The sequence below is a fragment of the Peromyscus maniculatus genome, chromosome 1, assembly GCF_049852395.1.
Source record: "Peromyscus maniculatus bairdii isolate BWxNUB_F1_BW_parent chromosome 1, HU_Pman_BW_mat_3.1, whole genome shotgun sequence".
Classification (NCBI taxonomy): Eukaryota; Metazoa; Chordata; class Mammalia; order Rodentia; family Cricetidae; genus Peromyscus; species Peromyscus maniculatus.
In genome coordinates, this window is record NC_134852.1 from 167492296 (window position 1) to 167511169 (window position 18874).

At 40.7% G+C, this 18874-nt stretch overlaps 1 long non-coding RNA gene across 2 annotated transcripts in view; it reads right to left on the minus strand.

Annotated features, from left to right (window-relative positions):
• Nucleotides 1-18874, minus strand: part of LOC121826871 (uncharacterized) — an 85381-nt gene that overhangs the window by 55815 nt on the left and 10692 nt on the right. The window contains exon 3 of one of the 2 annotated variants that reach the window (XR_006069024.2): nucleotides 12986-15330. The exons of the other annotated variant lie outside the window; for it this stretch is intronic. This is a non-coding gene — a long non-coding RNA (uncharacterized LOC121826871). Of the gene's footprint in view, nucleotides 1-12985; nucleotides 15331-18874 lie in introns of those variants that run through there. 2 annotated transcript variants of the gene reach the window in all.

Genomic DNA, 18874 nt, shown 5'->3' on the forward strand with positions numbered 1-18874 from the left:
ATGAGTGGGGATTATTTACTTGAGCAGGGGCAATTTACTGGGTAACCATTTCTTTTTGTTGTTGTTTTGTTTTTTTGTTTTTTCAACACAGGGTTTCTCTGTATAACAGCCTTGGCTGTCCTGGAACTTGCTTTGTAGACCAGGCTGGCCTCAACTCCTGCCTCTGCCTCCTGAGTGCTGGGATTAAAGGCGTGCACCAACACCACCCCGTGCCATTACTTAATACTGGGGAAGGGCAACGTGGGTCTTAGAAGAGACAACTTTCAAACTATAGCACCTACCAAAGGCATGGGCTTCTCAAACACCCACCTCGGGTTGCTGTTCCTGGTCTGCTGTCTCCCAGGCCTCATCAGAAAACAAAGGATACTCATTACTACAGTCATTAAAGCAGAGCATTTTCTCAAGAGCCCAGATCCATATCTAAGAGCCAGAATAAATTGAGGAAGGGGCACCCAGTGAGGAAAGCATGGATGCAGAATTCATGCATTCACTCAGCTGCCAAAGATGCCTAATTGTCTCTCCTTGTGAGATTAATACTTACACATATATTTCCTTAGAGTATTCAAATCAGAAATGTTGACTAATTTTAAGAAATTGGATGAATCTATTGAGCTATCATTCAAGTCAAAAACAGGGTTTCAGAGGGCCAGCCTGATGGCTCAGTGGGTAAACGTTCTTGCTTCCAAGGCTGGCAACCTAAGTTTGATCCCCAGGACCCACAAGGTAGGAAGAAAGAACCAACTTCTACAAGCTGCCCTCTTACCTCCACACAGAACAGTACTGCCTTTGTTTACCTTATTGAATCCAGTTGCGATAAATGAGATATATCAAATATATTTATGCCACCTTTGGGGAATAGCTTGGGTCTCTCAATTTTTCACTACCAAAAATAAATGCTGCTATATGGTATAAATTTATAAGCATGTGTATACATTCTTGTTGCATATATTTTTAGAAGTGAAATGATGGGTTCAGAAAGTGGGTATGTACAGTAGATACTGCCAACATTCCCAGAGTGTCTGACAACTTGCCACCCTACTGTCCTCAGGAAAGCAGAAAGATGGACTATTTCAAAGAAGGCTTGTGGAGTAGAAATAAGGCTAGGAGAATAAACAAGAACAAACTATAATGACATACATATATGAAAGCGAAATATATTATATTTTGTACTAACAAAAGTTTTAAAAAGAAATACTCTGGTCATTCCACATCCTCAGCAACTTTTCTTACCATTAACATCTAAATTTAGCCTTTCTCGTGGTCTGTGATTCAACTTTAAATTGAGTTATGTTAGGCTTAACAATGGAGACTTAGTCTGAGAAAGATGTTAGGCAGTTTCCTTCCTCATCATTCAGGCTTCATAGGGAGTTCATCACACACTGAGGCAGCTGTGGTATTGTCACTAGGTTGTGCTATTAGATAGGACCATCATCACACATGGAGTCCATAGTAGACATAACATCATTATGGAGTTCCTGGCTGTATTGTGGTTTAGAAATTACCTTTTCTTTTAATACCATATTCCCTGAAACTTGGTTGGCACATACATTGGCCTTGATTCTGGTTAATGATATAACAAAAGACTTTGGCCTAGTATGAAAGTGGAGACTTGCCTTTTCCTAAGTATTGATGAGATTTAGAATCTCTTGGAGTCTTTGTTGCTCTTTAAATGTCACCTTTTGGGAAAAACTGCTACAGAGACTTCACTTTTCCATATTGGTTTGTAGGAATTTATTTTGCAAGTCCCTGTTTTACCTGTGGTCCAAATACTTTCCCCAAACACCTGTTTCTTAATCAATAGGTAAGGTGTTTTGCATATAAAGAAACTCTCATAATTGATAAGGTCAGGTTCAGCAACCTTTCCCAGTGAGTCATCAAAAGTCTGAGGCCAGAAGTTATTATCCTAAATTATCTTTTAGAAATTTCCATTGTTTTCCTAGTCATCTGCTATTGACATGGGTGATTTTTGTATTGATAATGAGGTAAGTTAGGATTTCTATTATTTGTGTGGATATAAAATCAACACAGCACGAATTACTAAAAATAATGTTGTTCTTTCCCTACAGACTTTAAGTGAAAGTTTTGCAATAAATCCTATATTTATTCATGGGTCTGATTCTGTACATTAGTGTATTCATGTGTCTGTGCACCAATAACACACTACATTCACTATTGTCATTATAAGATTACAAGCTAAAATCATCCAAATCTACTTAACAATATCTCTGCTCTCCTAGAATTTGGGCATCTCCATAAAACCTTAGAGTCAGATTGTTATTCTTCATAGTAGCATCATGAACACAAAAGCATGTTGGGTGTACACAGCTCTAGTCCTGAGTGCCTGGCCTAGTTTGGAGAGACAGGAGCTTCCTGAGTCTCCTTACCCTTGAACACAACACAGTTCTCCATTTACTTGACTCTTTCAAAATCTGTCAACACTTTTGTAAACGAAAGACTGAACATAATTTTCTAATTCCTCTGGTATCTGTTTCACTGTGTTCTCAATACACTTTCCCATTATATTGAAAGTTTCAAATTTACTGAATTAACTTGCAAGATGATGCACCATTTTTTTTATTCTGGATTGTCCTGTTTTGCATTTGTAGTTGTTGTTGTTTGTTTGTTTATTTTTGAGAGTTGTAAAACTTGACAGAGGTTTATGAAGTTCCTCAGTCTCCTCAGGAAAAGTAGTCTTATAATCCCTCTGTTCACTAATTCCTCTTTCCTTTACTTCTGAGTTTCTCTTTATGGTTTTCTCCTCTCAATAACTTTTAGTTTTATTTGCTACACTTTAGCTGATTTCTTAGTAGAATATTCTTAATTTGTCTTTTCCTATTCTTCCATTCTACTACAAGCTTTTAAGTCTATGTGTTCTCTTTGCATGTGGCTTTGCCAGCATTCTGCAATCCATGAACTAACATTTCCATTATCATTTATGAAAATATTTTCCTCTTTGACCCACAGATAATTCAAATCCACTTAACACTTGAGAATCTTCTAGTAATTTTGTCATTAAATCTAGGTTAATTATAAGTGTTTTAAGTCCTTTGATAGTTGTTAAGAACTGATTTACAGTCCTGTACCAATCCATCTCCACACAAATACAATGTGTGTCCTGGCATTTTTATGTTAACAATTCTATAAATAATTCAGTCATGTTTGTTATATAGGCTGTACAAATCTATATCATTACTGACTTTTTTACCTTTTCAATTTTACTCTTTTATTTACTGAGGTATACAAAAATTGCCTGCTCTGTCTGAGGATTTGTTATAGATGATGATGATGATGATGATGATGATGATGATGATGATGATGATAGAGAGATCAACTGTTAGTACACATTAATTTATTTAGTGAACACATTGATTGTCTCTATAGGTTACAAACTGCCTTAAGTTCTTAGTGTAGCACTAAACCTAGCTGAAACATGGTGCCTACACTCAGAAAGCTATTTTTTAAACATTTAACATAGATGAATTTTAGTTCATTTGAGAAAATACCTGATACCTCATGGTCCAAATCTCTTTAAGAATTCCATAGGTTCTTTCTTGTAAGAAGGATGCTTTGCTTTTGTACTATTGCTCTGTCTTCTTATTATCATTAACTGAAATCTCAAGACACATTATAAACCAGAGGTAAGATTCATCTACAACTGTAGGGAATAAAAAAAAAATGTCTTTTGAGCTGGGAAATTTAGTTCAGTGGTAAAGCTCTTGCCTACCCTGGGTTCAATCCCTGGAAAGAAGGAAGAAGGAAGGAAGGAAGGAAGGAAGGAAGGAAGGAAGGAAGGAAGGAAGGAAGGAAGGAAGGAAGGAAGGAAGAGAGGGAGGGAGGGAAGGAGGGAAGGAGGGAGGGAAGGAGGAAGGGAGGGAGGGACAAGGGAGGGAAGGAAAGTCAGTCTATTTCTCAATACTCCTTTCTTTGACTTTTTACTTTTCTGATTAAATTGTCTTGTCTTTTACTCTATATATTGTCATTGCTACCATTTTATTGTTGACCGATACTTCACCATCAGATGCATACTTTAATCTACTGTGTACCTGTGAATAAGTATCTGAGCAACAAACAGAATTTTTTAAAGGAAATTGATTTCAAAAGTACTGGGAGAATTAAAGGGGAGAAAAGTAGCACTGGTCACAGAAAGAATGACTTTGCAAAGCTGGAATCCAAAAGAGGAAAAGGGAGGAAAGCAAACATGAACTAGGGCTATCCTGGGTGCCAGAGCCCATGGCACAGGGCTCACACTCAAGGAACGGGTGTTGCCTGGTACTGCTGTACTGGATTTCATGGTGTGGGAAGGAGCTGGGAATGAGACCAACTGCTACTGGAACCAGTTGGGGTGGCAAAGGCATAAACAGAAGACAGATGAAGGAACATGCTCATAGTTCCTCCTCCTACATTCCAGGTTGACAGAACTTAACAGGGGGCCAAATGGCAAAGCAGGAATGTGGCTACTGTTGTCTTAACCCTGTGACACATGCAAAGTGAGGAATAAAGCACAAAACGATAGCAACACTGGGTGGAGTCCTTGCGTGAATAGTTTAAATCATTTCTTCATGTTATCCCAAATTAGTTGATATAATTCACATTGTCATATAACTAAGCTATATGGACATTATGTCACCGTGTGTTAGAAAGTGAGTGATGCCAACAAACAGCACAGTACACCTCTGTGGATGTTGAAACTCCTGCTTAACATATATCACAGGTGACCATGCCAGATGACTGGTGCAAGTACAAAATGTTTGGAGTTTATTCTTAATATAAGCTAAAAATCTAATGTTTTTTTTCTGTACTGATGGGGTGGTCTTTGAAAAATGGCCCCCACTCCTTGTGGAGACCATTGGTATCGACCAGGGACTGCAAAAGGGGTGGCTGTGAGCCAGATCTGTCTTTTGTCTATTTAGCTTTTTTTTTAATAAAGTTTTATTGGGAAACAACCATGCTTATTTGCTTTCATTTCATCTGGGATTGCCTTCACCCTGCAATAGCACAGTTGAGTACTTACAACAGAGTCCATATATCCTGCAAACTCTAACATTTGGCTCTTTGACCTTCATAGAAAAGTTTGCTTGCCCCTGCTGTAGACATTATTGTCCAATACAGTTTTCTACAATGATGAAAATGTTTCATCTCTGTGGTCTCCATAATAGTAGACACTGGTCACACTTGGCTATTGAGGTCTTGAAATGTAACAAGTATAGCTGAAAAACTAAGGATTTCATTTTAAAAGATGCATCTGGTCAGTTCCAGCTGTAGTAATACAAGAAAAACAAGCAGCAGCAGAAGTGGCCACTGTGAAGCCATCTAGAATCTGGAGTTGGAGATGATATACTGAAGGATCTGCATTTCCATGCCCCTCTCACTCACACATCACTCACACATGCCATCTCTCAGCCCTCTGAAATCAAGCTGGCCACATGACTTGTGATCAAATGACAGCAGGAGTAATGTACAGCCCCACGAGGCCTAAGCAATTGTATAGCTGTGCTCAACTCTACAGTCCCTGTGCTGAGAAGCCAGTGCTGTAAGAGAATGGTATGAGAGCTCACCATCTGAGCCCTGCCTGCATGAGCAACAAGGTACAGCTGCAGCCCACTGGATATATGTGAATCCAAGCCAATGGGTTTTGTCTTAAGGAACTGATGTCTGGATGCTATTTTTCACTTCAACATAATCTACCTGAGGTTAAAGGCTTCCCTAACACAACATTCAAATGGCCTCGGCATAGTTTACTGCCTTCCTTGCCTTGTATGCACCAAAACAGTAAGAGGAACATAACTAGAGCCAGCATAAGGCTGCAGAATCAACCATCTATTACCTTTGAGTTTCCTGAGAATCGGTGAGTTTCTAGAGCTCTTTGTCATGGGGCTTTGGGGTTGGTTTGTTACCTAATACAATAGCTGGTTTTTAAAGGTCGCTTCTTCTTCTAGGCCCTTACTTCCTGCTACACTGCTTTTGAGACAGGTTCATGAAAATGTGAAGTCCTGGCTCTGCCATTCAGTAAATTCATGACTCGTGGTGAATTGGCTTCTTTCAACCTCTGTTTCCTCTTATTTCAAGTATATACAATTGTAGCATAATTAGTGTCAGCAATAATGTTATAACATCTGCTGTGGGATGGTCTGTATGTCAAATTGCTCTGATTGGTCAATAAATAAAACACTGATTGGCCAGTGGCCAGGCAGGAAGTAGGCGGGACAAGGAGAGAGGAGAATTCTGGGAAGTGGAAGGCTGAGTGAGGGAGACACTGCCAGCCGCCGCCATGACAAGCAGCATGTGAAGATGATGGTAAGCCACGAGCCACATGGCAAGGTATAGATTTATAGAAATGGATTAATTTAAGATGTAAGAACTGGATAGCTAGAAGCCTGAGCCATTAGGCCAACAGTTTAAACAATATACATCTCTATGTGTTTACTCGGTTGGGTCAAAGTGGCTGTGGGACTGGCGGGTGAGAGGGATTTGTCCTGACTGTGGACCAGGCAGAACTGGAGAAGACTCCAGCTACAAACATCAGCAACGATTGATAATAGCTGTTGATGTCCCCTTCAGCCCAGAAAACATGTTATATAGTTAGGATGTTGAATGTCTCCCTAAGGCTCACATGCTGAAGGCTTGGCCTGTAGGACAGTGTTATTGGTAGAACCCTCAAAAGATAAGGCCTAGAGAAGGCTCTTCAAATCATTGGAAGGGTATCCTCAAAGGATATGGTGAGAGCCTGGCTGCTTCCTTTTCTTGTCTGCAACTTTCTGGCCATGAGGCAGGTGGTTTACTCAATCACAAACTTAAACCACAATGGGCTGCCTTACCACAGTGCCAATTGATAGTGGACCAGAAGATCCAAAACTGTCCACAAATATAAACCTTTTCTCTATACAAACTAATGGATGTCAGTTATTTCACCATACTGAGAAAACATGACTAATAAAATGTACCTTTGTCTTTGGGGGGGGGGGCATGGAATATTCACATTGTGCTCATTCCTTAAATTTAAGTATTTTTTTCCTTAGCAACATATTTCTGAATGCATCATCACTTGGCCATGCCTCCCTCCTCTGAACTCTACCCCAAAGAAACCCCTACTCTTACATCAAAATCCAGCTCACATGTCCCCTTCTCAGAGAAAACTCCCCTACTCAGGACAAAATTTATCCTCTCCTTCAACATTCTTCATTGGCGCTCCTTCGGTGCCCAGAATGGTTTCTATCTTCACATTCATTACAACCACACCACTGTTTTATTAGTCTTCTGAATGACACCTTAAAGGCCATGTATGGTCTTCTCATCTTTGTATAAACCCAATTTAATATATTAGAATTTCTGCCACATGACAGACCATCAATAATCACAAAAAAAATATAGAAAGAAGGAAGAATAAAGGAAGAGAAAAATTCAATTTGAAGATACAACTCAGTAGTAGTGAATTTGTCTAGTATGTTTGAGGCCATAGTTCAATATCCAACATAGAAAAGGAGGAAAAGAGGGAGGGAAGAGAGTCAAGAGAAGAGAAGGAGGGAAGTGAAGGGAAGGGCAGGGGGTGCAGCTCTGGTGCCCATAGAACAGAAAACACCCAAAAATATAGTTGTCCTTTCTGAGAAAAACGTGTCTTCCTTTTAAAGAAGTGCAAACTCTTTCTGAGTCATGCAGCATTCTAAATGAATTTTTAGTTGACAGGCAATCTATAAAAGGAAAGAGTTCATTGCTGATTGATGAAATTGAGGCAGGTTCTTTTCTTCCTCTTAGTGTTTAGGCCCACAGTTTTGTAATTATTTCTATTTCATTAATCGGTTAACTATAAAAGGCAATTCAAGGGATGAGAGGGAATATATTTGGTAACCATGTTACAAATACCACAGAGGAAATTGGCAGCACTCTAATAGTAAGGCCCAGCCCTTGTGGAGAAGAGCCTTCATAAAAAACATGTCAGACCTTTATTGAAATCATGCTTCTCTTAGGGGGAGAAATGGCCCCAGTAACACAATGTAATAAAGCATTAAAATTTTTTAAAATAGGAAAAACCAAACCCTGTGACATATGGCATAAAAATGGAAGGGGACTCTAATAAGCACTTTGGAGGGCCATATAAGGTTGTAGCCACTGAGGTTATCATCAATTTCTCTTTGCTGTTGCTCCAAATATGCTACTGCCCAAGTCGATGACAGTGTGAAAGGAAGGTTATTCCTCCCAGTAAAGGACAAGGGAGCAGCAGCAAAGGAAACCAATATTGCTTAGGAAACTCCAAGAAAGCGATGCTGAATTATTTATATTTAAGTTTGAGTGTTCACTGCTGTGAGCTCTTAGGGAGTCTAAAAAGAAAGTAATAGAGTCCCCTCCCTCTGTCCAAGCTTCTTTGAAATTGGGGGCCCTCGGAGATGAAGCCCTAGAAGTCCTTGGGGTTCAGCACAGAGCTCAGAGTTAGTTGAGGTAGAAGTTTAGATGAGCAGCATTTCCAGATGTGCACAGAAGTCAGCACTTTCAAATTGCTCTGGGACAAGAGTAGCCAACAAAAGATTATCTGTCATCCTGAGCAGTCCTTCCATGATTTTCAGAGGCCATGTGTCTCTCAATTTGTAAGGCGGCCAGCAATTGTGTGCAGTCAACCACACTGTCTTCATTCGAAATAATGAAAGGAACCAAAGTTCAAGATACAGGGGTCAAACTGAACCCATTCAGCATCGAGGGAAGATTGCTACTTCTTTATTAAGTGAATTGCACAGGTTGGGTATCAGCCTAACCAAGAGACGTTTTCCTGAACTGTGGAAGGTCATCATGTGCAGATGGCTTGGGTTCAACATTCTCGGGGAAGTGAGAAAGAGCCAAATCTTTGTGACCATACAGCATTGCTCTCAGGGATTAAAGGAAGAGAGTTCACAACCTCATTCATCAATAAAGAACTAGAAGGATGATCAGAGAGAGAGTACTGAAGGTACCCACTGCCACAGAAATCAGCTGCTGCCATTTTTGTAATGTAAAAAATATTACTTCAGAAAATCCGAGTATAAGGCCTATGCCTATTGAAGTGAGACCCCAAACCTCACCAGGTATGCATGTCATGGAAAGACTTACCTCAGTTTCCAATTGTCTTCATTAGGAGAGTAAATTCCTTAGTGGAAGTAAAATCAAGTGAGAAGATCCAGAGGATAGAGGGAAAACAATTTTTACTACTTGCCAATTTAAAAAGTAAAGCACTTTTTCAGGGCTGAAGAGATGGCTCCATGAAGTGTTTATCGTATGTGATGGTTAAAATTGATTGCCAACTTGACAGGATCTAGAATCCCCTTGGAGACTAGTCTCTGAGCACATGTGGGAAAGGAATTTTCTAGATCAGGTTGTTGATGGTAAAAATACAAGCCTGAATGTAGGCAGCACCATCCCATGGGCTGGGATCCCAGGGTGCATGAAAGAGAGGAAAGGAGATGAACACAAACATGCACAGCATTCTGCTTCTTTGCTGCAAACATAGCCTGGCCAGCAAGCTTCCTACCCTCTGGTCATGACTTCTTTGCCATAACAGAATGTATCCTCTCAAACCATAAGCCAAAATTAAACCTTCCTCCACTGAATTTCTTTTATCAATTATTTCATCACAGCAATGAGGAAAATAGCTAATACATCCTGCAAATATGAGGCCCTACATTCAGATCTCTATAGAGACCAGGACAAGAAGATCCCTGGGACTTGTTGGACAGCCAGTATGGCTGACTTGGTGAACTCCCCTGTCTCAAAATTAAGATGGAGATCAATTAATATGACACCTGAGGTGGGTGGAGAGACAACTAATAGGCTAAGAGCACTGGCTGCTCTTCCAGAGGGTCATAGCTTGGTTCTCAGTGCCAACAAAGCTACTCACAACCATTCATAACTCCAGTTTCAGGAGATCTGGCATCCTCTTCTGACCCTCATGGGCACCAGGCACTCACATATTTGTTTGTGTGTGTGTGTGTGTGTGTGTGTGTGTGTGTGTGTGTGTGTGTGTGCACATATATACATTTTACATACACACATGCAGGTGAAACATTGAAATACATACAATAAAAATAAAAATATATATAAAAAAAGAGAAGCTTATATCAATCTCTGGCCTACATATACAGACACACACACACAAACACATACACACACACAAACATGTGCACACATTTATATACATTAAACACATTAAAAATATTTTTGTTTTAAAAAAAAAGAAAAATTTCACAGTAGAAAAAAATATACCACTAGCTATTTATTGTTTTAGGTGAATGATATTGTAAACTTGGCTCTTATCTTTCAAAGTACAATAAGTGAGAAAGTTACAATCTGATGACTTTAGTTATCGTCCAAAGGCTAATGTCAACCCAAGCTCTATACTGTGGCCCTGTGTTCAGGGAAACATACATCCAAACTCCCCTCAGACAGAAGTAGATTCTGTCCCTTATACTATCATAATAGCAGTTATCTCTTCTCCAAACTAACGCCAGTTTAAATAAATTCATAGTCATGTTATCTAGACAAGGTTCTTCCTAAATTTACATACTCTGTTGCTTTTTATTTGAAAATTGAATTTCTTTCCAATGGGAAATACCTAAAATAATGTAGTTTGATTATCCCTAATCTGAAAATCTGAAATCCAAAATGCTCCAAAAGTCCAATCTTATTGAGCACCATAATGCTACAGTGCAAGAAGAAATTCTGTTTCATGAGAAAAAAAAATTGTGTTAAAATATTGTATAAAATTACCTTTAGGCAATGCATAAAATGTATATATGAAACATGAATGAATTTATGCTCAGACTTAGATCCTCTTCCTAAGATAGCTCATATGCATACACAAATACAGTCTGCCCTTTAACAATACCCTTTGAACTACTAGGGTCACTTGTATGGAGATTTTGATTTGAGAGATTTGCAACAATTTAAAAAACAAACCACATACCTTCAAAGTATCAAAGAACTAAGAAAAATACAGCTTAAGACCAAAAGTCTATTTTATTTTTATTATCCATAAATATTCATGATCTTCTATGAAAAGTTAAAATTTATAAAAATATATGTACACAAGCTCATATCACACATGGCACCATCCACAGTTGAGGGAAACACACAAATATAAAAATGCTTTAACATCTTAACTGCACCGAATTAACTGTAGTCAAGTTAGAAACTGCAATAATTGTGTTGCTACTGCAATGGACTCAAGTGTGGCCAGTATCCTCTTCAAGCATCATGTGACTCTGTCCTGTATAAGCAGCCATGTCTCTGGTCCTCTGTGTGTGTTATAGTACAAAGGACTCCCTCACTGCTCTCATATACTTCACACGGTATTGTACACAGATCATAGGAAATTAGTACTAATCGCTAATTACATCACTTCCAACAGCAGGTTATTTGTAGTTACATTGGGGGAATCGTAAGTTAGGGTCAAATTTTAAACAGCCATTACTCCAGCATTGTTGGAGACTCAGTTGCATTCTAATTCCTATACTTCCCACCATCTCCTTAAAAACTCCCACCCACTCTGGCCAACAAGTACGTAGATAAAGGAAACTAAACCTCCACATATTATGCAAAAGCATGAGTATATGAGCCTCACATCTACACAGCCTAGCAATGGGTTACAAAATGGTAAGCTTAAGCTAATACATTTATTCTTGGTGTTTTGAGAATTCTCCCACTAGCTCTCTTGGGTCACATGACTTTCAATTTCCATAACTGAGTGATTCTGTATCACCAAGTTATCATAGGAAGGAGATGCCACTGACCAAGCTCACAGCTGCCGTGGTAATGACATGGGTTGTTTGCTTCTCCACTTAAGGCTCCCTTCAAACATCTTCAACATTTCAAGTTATGCTTCAAAATTACTCAAGGCAGCTGGGCCTGATGTCTGATTCTCCTTAATTGATTCTCATATTTAAGCCTCTGCTGTTCTTACCATTTGTTCTTTGGCATTCATCATTATAACAATATTTGTTTATCTCTCTAAATAAGTAAAATGTGAACATTCTGAAGTGATCTTCTGAGGGAATGAGAATACCAGAAAATTACCACACACAGAATGAGAGCCTTGTGACAGGCTCAAAGGATAAGAGAGTACATCAAAAGGCACACTCAATGCCAAGTGTCGCAGAGGGCATGGAATCGAGAGTGATAGGTACCAGATTGTAGTACCCTTTCAGCTTATGTGATTCTTCCAGACAAAGTATACAGGGAGCCTCCTACCTTCAGGGTAGCCTGAGGAAGGAAAAAGTGGGCATGCCCTGACATCTCTGTTAGCAATCCACAATGAGATCCCACAGTCCCTCTCTTGGGTGACAGGACATGCTTTAGAAATAGCCAAACCCACAGAAGAGCCTCATCCCTTGGAGTCTGAGAGGCTACATGAATGAGTCTTCCAATTTCTCCAACCCATAACCATGGCATCTTGTTCAACCATAAGCAAGGTGGTCCTCTTCCAAAGGACTCCCTTTCAACTACTCACAGACAAGAAGGATGGCAAGATCAAAGCGGCACTCTACTCACTACAAGATAGAAAATTCTGGCAAATGGAAGACTTGTCATCCATGCTTTTAATGCCAAAGAAGTGCCAGCCTCACTGAGCTGATCATTTCCTTGAGTAAGACACTCTTTAATTAGGAGAAGAGAAACAGGAAATAATCCACTAAAATGGCATGCACCAACATAGAGGCCAATCTATGGATCAAAAAAAAAGTGGAAAAATAACTTACCATGCAAACCTCACACGGTGTCCCATCATTGCGCTTTACTTAAACACAAGAAGAAGATAATTTTCACCTGCACTGATGAGGGGACAGTCACACTGCATGGCTAATGTGCACGAGTATTGTAAATATCAAATTATTTGTCAATTTTTAATATGGTCTTGGTGTGTTTCTGTTCTGGAAAAGAAGACTCAGGAGACAAAGGAAATGTCATCACTCATGCCAAATTCATTTTTCAAATTTCTGTAGACTCTCACAATTTTTTTAAAGCTTTTTTTTTTTTTTTTTTTTTTTTGGTTTTTCGAGACAGGGTTTCTCTGTGTAGCTTTGTGCCTTTCCTGGATCTCGCTCTGTAGACCAGGCTGGCCTCGAACTCACAAAGATCTGCCTGGCTCTGCCTCCCCAGTGCTGGGATTAAAGGCATGCACCACCACCGCCCGGCGACTCTCATAATTTTTACTTGCCAAAATTATATACATTTGATTCTTACATAGCACTGAAATCATTATCAAAACAAGCCATTTCTCCTTTTCTCCCAGAATAACTATTTCTTTTCTAATAACTTTCATAAATATGAATCCATTTTGGTGTGTACACGTGCGTGCGTGCGTGCGTGCTTGCGTGTGTTTCATGTAGGGAGATGTACATGTGGATTCCTGCATGTGGGAGCTAGGAGTCAACTTTTGATGCCATTACTCACACACTATCCACCCTTGTTTATTTGAGACAAGGTATGCCACTTGGTCTGAAATTTACCAATCAGGCTAGTCTGACTGGCCAGTAAGCCCAGAGATCCATCTACCTTCACGCCCCTCCCAGTGCTGGTATTATAAGCATGAGCAGTCTTGCCCAGCATTTTTACCAGGGTTCTAGGAATGGACTCAAGTCCTCATGCCTGTAGAGCAAGCACTTTATTGAGTAAGATCTCTCTTCGACTTCCCTCTGCCTAATTAATCTTCTAACAACTCCATGACATAGGTACCTTCTCTTTATACTTGAACAAAATGGAGCCAAAGGACTATCTTCAGATCATTCCAAATTGGATTCCTAAATCTAGCTCTTACCACTGTAACAAGTTTAGTAGCCAGGGGTGGTTATTCCATCAGAAGAGGTGCAATCAATGTGGAAAATGCCCCCAAAAGCCAATCAGCTTACAATTCAATTTGACTTAAATAAGTATCCAATGAGCACCTGCTACTTGGTGGCCATTGTGCTATATGGTAAGATAAACCAGATTACCCAAGAAGCACCTAGGAAGAAGACCTGGCCTTGCTACAGATATCTTCTTAGGAACTAATGTGTTAAAAATGGTTTTTTAGCAATTAATGCCACTGTATCAGCTATGATACACTTACCTCCTCGAATTTAACAAAATTGATATATAGGAAAGATGCAGTTCAGAATTTGTAGCTGATGTGCAACACTATGGAAATGTGCTGGATGTGTGAACACCACTGGCCAGATGTCCCCACCACCATATCTCATCCTTTTGGTGGGCTCCAGAGAGATTTTTTTTTTCCCTCTAAGCCTCTAAGGCAAGTTTTCTAGATATCCATCAACTCCATCGTTTCCAGGATAGAATGCCTGTCACTTAACCTTCATCCTCCTTGAATTTTCATCCTGATAGGTTTGGATTAAACCACAGACTGATAAATGAGCACAGCTTTGGGGACACAAAAGAGCAGTCATTAAGGAAGCCCTCCAAAAGTATGAATCAAAAGCACGGGTCTTTTGTTTTTTTCTCCTGTTCACAGATCACCTGCAGTAATAGTTTCATTATTTTTATTTATTTCTTTTTCCCCTTCAGTTTCCAAATGGTTTCCATCATCATTTCCTGTTTGTCTTTCCAAAAGAATAAAAGCATGTCCTGGCAGCAGGCAGATCTGTGCTTACTGCACTAATGTGGCTAGCAAAGGCATTTTATCAATTTGGGATTTAATCCAGGATTAGGCATCAGGGAGAATAAAGGGGGATAAAGGTTCGGTAACAGGCCTCCTGATGTGAGTCATATGTTTCACTCATAAAGACTTAGAATAATTAGAGAGAGGATCCGATTCATTCCTTCCACCCCAAGGCAACCATTTTGATAAGACAGAGCTTGTAATATGCCGTTCTTTCTATACATTCAGCTTCTATCTTGCCTGTTCTGAAAACTACCACCTACTTACACATGGTGTTTATTTTACGTATGGCTCCGGGAGTCACCAGCCAGTGAACACTGGCTTAGCTCATGTCTGAATTCTTTTCCATCTCCATCAGACTAGAAGAAATCAATGAGAAGAGAGAAGAGGGAGGGTGCAGAACTCAGGCTTTCCAAAGACAGTGGTTGCACCAGACACAGCAAGAGCTCTGGGTGATTTTCATGGGCTTCAAGAGATAGCCGTGGTGTTTGTGTTGAGTCACACCAGGGATGCTTGGTTGCTCAGCCTCTCTGCCCATTTCTAAAACAAAATGCCTTTGGAGTCCAAGTAATGCTTTATTCTCTGACCCACATTAGTTGTGACCCAAATGTCAGCTTCTGAATTTGCTTGACCTTGTAGATGTCACCTCATTCTTTCAGACTTTAGCAATATTGCTTGCAATCCTCATTTGTGGATGAGCAGCTATCCCTGGGCAGCCTGAGATTCTGGGGATAGAAAAGAGACTTAGAATTCTGTTCAGCTCTCCATTCCCCGTCTACAGAATTCAGCCCTCTCCACATGCAGCAGCTACTCCCTATGGCCCTTTTGTTGTGTCATATTTCCTAGCCAGCACTCGTCCCCAAAGTCTTATCAACACAAGGCTACATGCAGCAGGCCTTTTACAATTTTTAAGAACTTATGGCCTAGTGAGAATGCAAAGGTTCAGTGCTAGCATGGGAAAGTCAGCTTCCTGGGGCTTAGGAAGAGCCCTCATCACTGGACATGTTTGTGTGTCTTCACTGCTCCATGCCCAAGTTGGCCACAGTGATGATTCCCAAGATCCTAACTACATCTTATAACTAGGAAGGCAAAGGAGGACACATTTATCAGATCCTTCTAAGTCTGCGTACTATTAAACTATGCTTGTCTGATATCCTAATATGCAAATAATACACATAAATCAAAAAGGTCAAGTATTAAAGAATGAATCAACTAATGAAATCAACACTGCACAGAATATGCACATGGCCTGATGACATTCTCTCCTAGTCTTTAGTTTAGGACTGGTGACAATTTAAGTTCTACCTTAGAGCTCCAATCTCAGACTAACAATGCCAAGCTACATCAAGACCTGTGCCAAAAGGCTGGTGTTGGGGATGGGAAAGGAGAAATTCTCTCCACACCAAACAGCACTGTGAACAGGCCACAGCATAGAGGGGAACAAACTTCAAGAGAAAACAAAGAAGGAGAGTGCCCTCAGCTAGAGCACCCCATGCTCCGTAAGGAGACCATGGCACTTCAGGCTATAGCAGCTCCTCCCTGACACAGTACACCCATATTCTTTAACACCAGCAAGAAATGGGTCAAGAAATTCACCCTGCTCAACACACCTCTTATTACCAATGACCCAATTACATGTAGCCTTCTCTGAGCTCCAAGTCCACCCCCTACAGTCCATAAAGAGCTAGCTACTCCTACCAGCATCTGGGGCCATTCTTGCCCTCCAGGACTAGGACAACCTGAGAGAAGTCACAAGCCTTCAACAAAGAAGCAAAAAGAGGGGCAGAAACTATATGCCAGGTAGAAGGTCATTCCCTATTCCTGAAACAAACACCTCCCAGGACAGACACCCAGTAAGTCATCTGAGTATAAAAGAGCCTGAGAGGAAACAAAACCATGCTCTATACCAAAGATCAGCTCCAGAGCTGATCATCTCAAGACTCCCTCTATAGGGAAAGGCTTAGACCCAAGATGCAGAGTCACAGGCAAAGCTATCACTGGGGGACTTAAATGCTCATAGAATCCAAGGTCTGGAGGGATAGAGTGGAACAGTGGCAAATTAGTGAATATAGCAAAACACAGAGTCAACATGAGCACACAGGATACTTGTATGAATCAGCAAACTTCCTGGCTCTGACAGAAACTGAGTGCAAACTCTAGCCCCATTACTTTCTGTGCAACCTTGGCCTCCTCATCTGGAAGATAAACATAAGAATATGAGACAACCGGAACTGACCTACTCCGACGAAGGGATGGCCAAACATCCTAATTGTTGTGCTAGAAACCCCATCCAATGACTGAGGGAACTGCATGCAGAGATCCATGGCCAGGCCCCAGGCAGAGCTCCAGGAGTCCAATTGGTGAGAAAGAGGAGGATTTGTATGAGCGAGAATGGTTGAGACCAAGGTTGGAAAAAGCACAGGGACAAATATCCAAACGAATGGAAACACATGAACTATGAACCAATAGCTGAGGAGCCCCCAACTGGATCAGACCCTCTGGATTAATAAGACAGTTGATTAGCTTGATCTGCTTGGGAGGCATCCAGACAGTGGGACCAGGTCAGCATCCAGACAGTGGGACTGGGTCCTGTCCTCAGTGCATGAACTGGCTGTTTGGAACCTGGGGCTCATGCAGGGACACCTGGCTCAGTCTGGAAGGAGAGGACTGGACCTGTCTGGACTGAATCTACCAGGTTGAACTCAATCCTCAGGGGAGTCTTTGCCCTGGAGGAGATGGGAATGGGGAGTGGGCTGGGGGGGAAGGGAGGGCTTGAGGGGGGAGAACAAGGGAATCCGTGGCTGATGTGTAAAACTAAATTTAATAAATAATTAAAAAAAAAAGAATGTCTTCCTCTGTCTTGTAAGAGTCAAGTGTTGCTAAGATCCAACTTTGGGCAAGTATTCAAAATGTTGAAAAACTGAAGTCTCAAGATCCTGTTCTAGTTAACATAACTGTACAAGTATTAGACGTGTTTTAAAGGCAGGACACTTTGAACCCATTTAACAACTCTCCTTTCAGGAAACCAGTTATCTGAAGCAGAGAGTACTGGCAGCTGAAAGAACTCCTATCCCAAGATCAATCAGGATCCCCAGAAGAAATAGAGAAAGCCAATGGAACACTACAGTGCCCATGAGGTTTAGCAACAAAAGGCACCCCTGAGCCTGATAAAGTAAGGGGCGCTAATAGCCACCAGCCTAGAGAATACTCAAAAAGCCACCTTCCTGCCACCATTTAGGAAGAGAGCTCAGACAGACAGCCCAACCTGTTCTCATTCTCTTGCTTCTCTTGGTTCATTCACTGTTTGTAGAGCCAGCAAGCCCATGGATGTCTTGCCTGCCAGCCTCCTGGTGCAGGGATCAAGGCTGATAGGGAGCAGAGAGACTAGAAATGCTGCCTGCTTATTTGCACTATTTCTCTTGTGGCTGCTAAGAGGTAGTATTTGACAGTCTTGGTTTATGAGATATCAGCAGAAATGTCTCTTAGATCTTGGAGAAAGGCTTTTATTTCCTTAGCCAAGTTGGTCATCCCTGGCATCTCCTCTTCACCTTGCAGAGAGATGTGATTCCTGGATCTATAACTGCCATGTTGAAACACTGAGGGAGTATCCCAAAAGAACCACAGAGATGCAAGCATCCATGTCCCTGAGGCATTGAACTCACAGCTGTCTACCACTAGACTTGCTATATATAAGAAAAACCTTAACTTATTTAAGCTACCATTGACGGTGTTTTGTATTACAGTCCAGTGCCACACAGCAATACTTTGATCAAAGACAGGCTATGCATATGCTGAAAAACCATACATTCTAAGCACAGTTAGTGAAGTCACAGTCCTCTTTGGCTGTAAAGTACACTTGGTATCACATAACAACAGGACTGCCCAGTAATATACTTCTCAGGATACCATCTCTTCCTTATGCAATGCATGCCATACATGGAAAATATTCACGTGTGTTTCTTCATAGCAAATCCAAATGGAGCTAATTGAAGAGGTGCTGTTCCTCTCCTTAGAAAGTGAGTCAGGGCAGGGCACCTACTTTTTGCTTGTGAAATAAGCATGTCAATATGCCAAGTACTGCAGGATTGCATGTAGGATCCAATGCCATCTTGGTGCTTCTTCCAAACTCTATCCTTTCCTTGCCTTACTTTATCCCTAGGAAGGGCCTCTTGCATGCCTTGTTCTGGGTACCTTCTTGTTGTCCCTTTGTCCTTATATGTCCACTGTGCATCAACCAGACTTGCACGGCACCAATTGTTTGCATTCTAT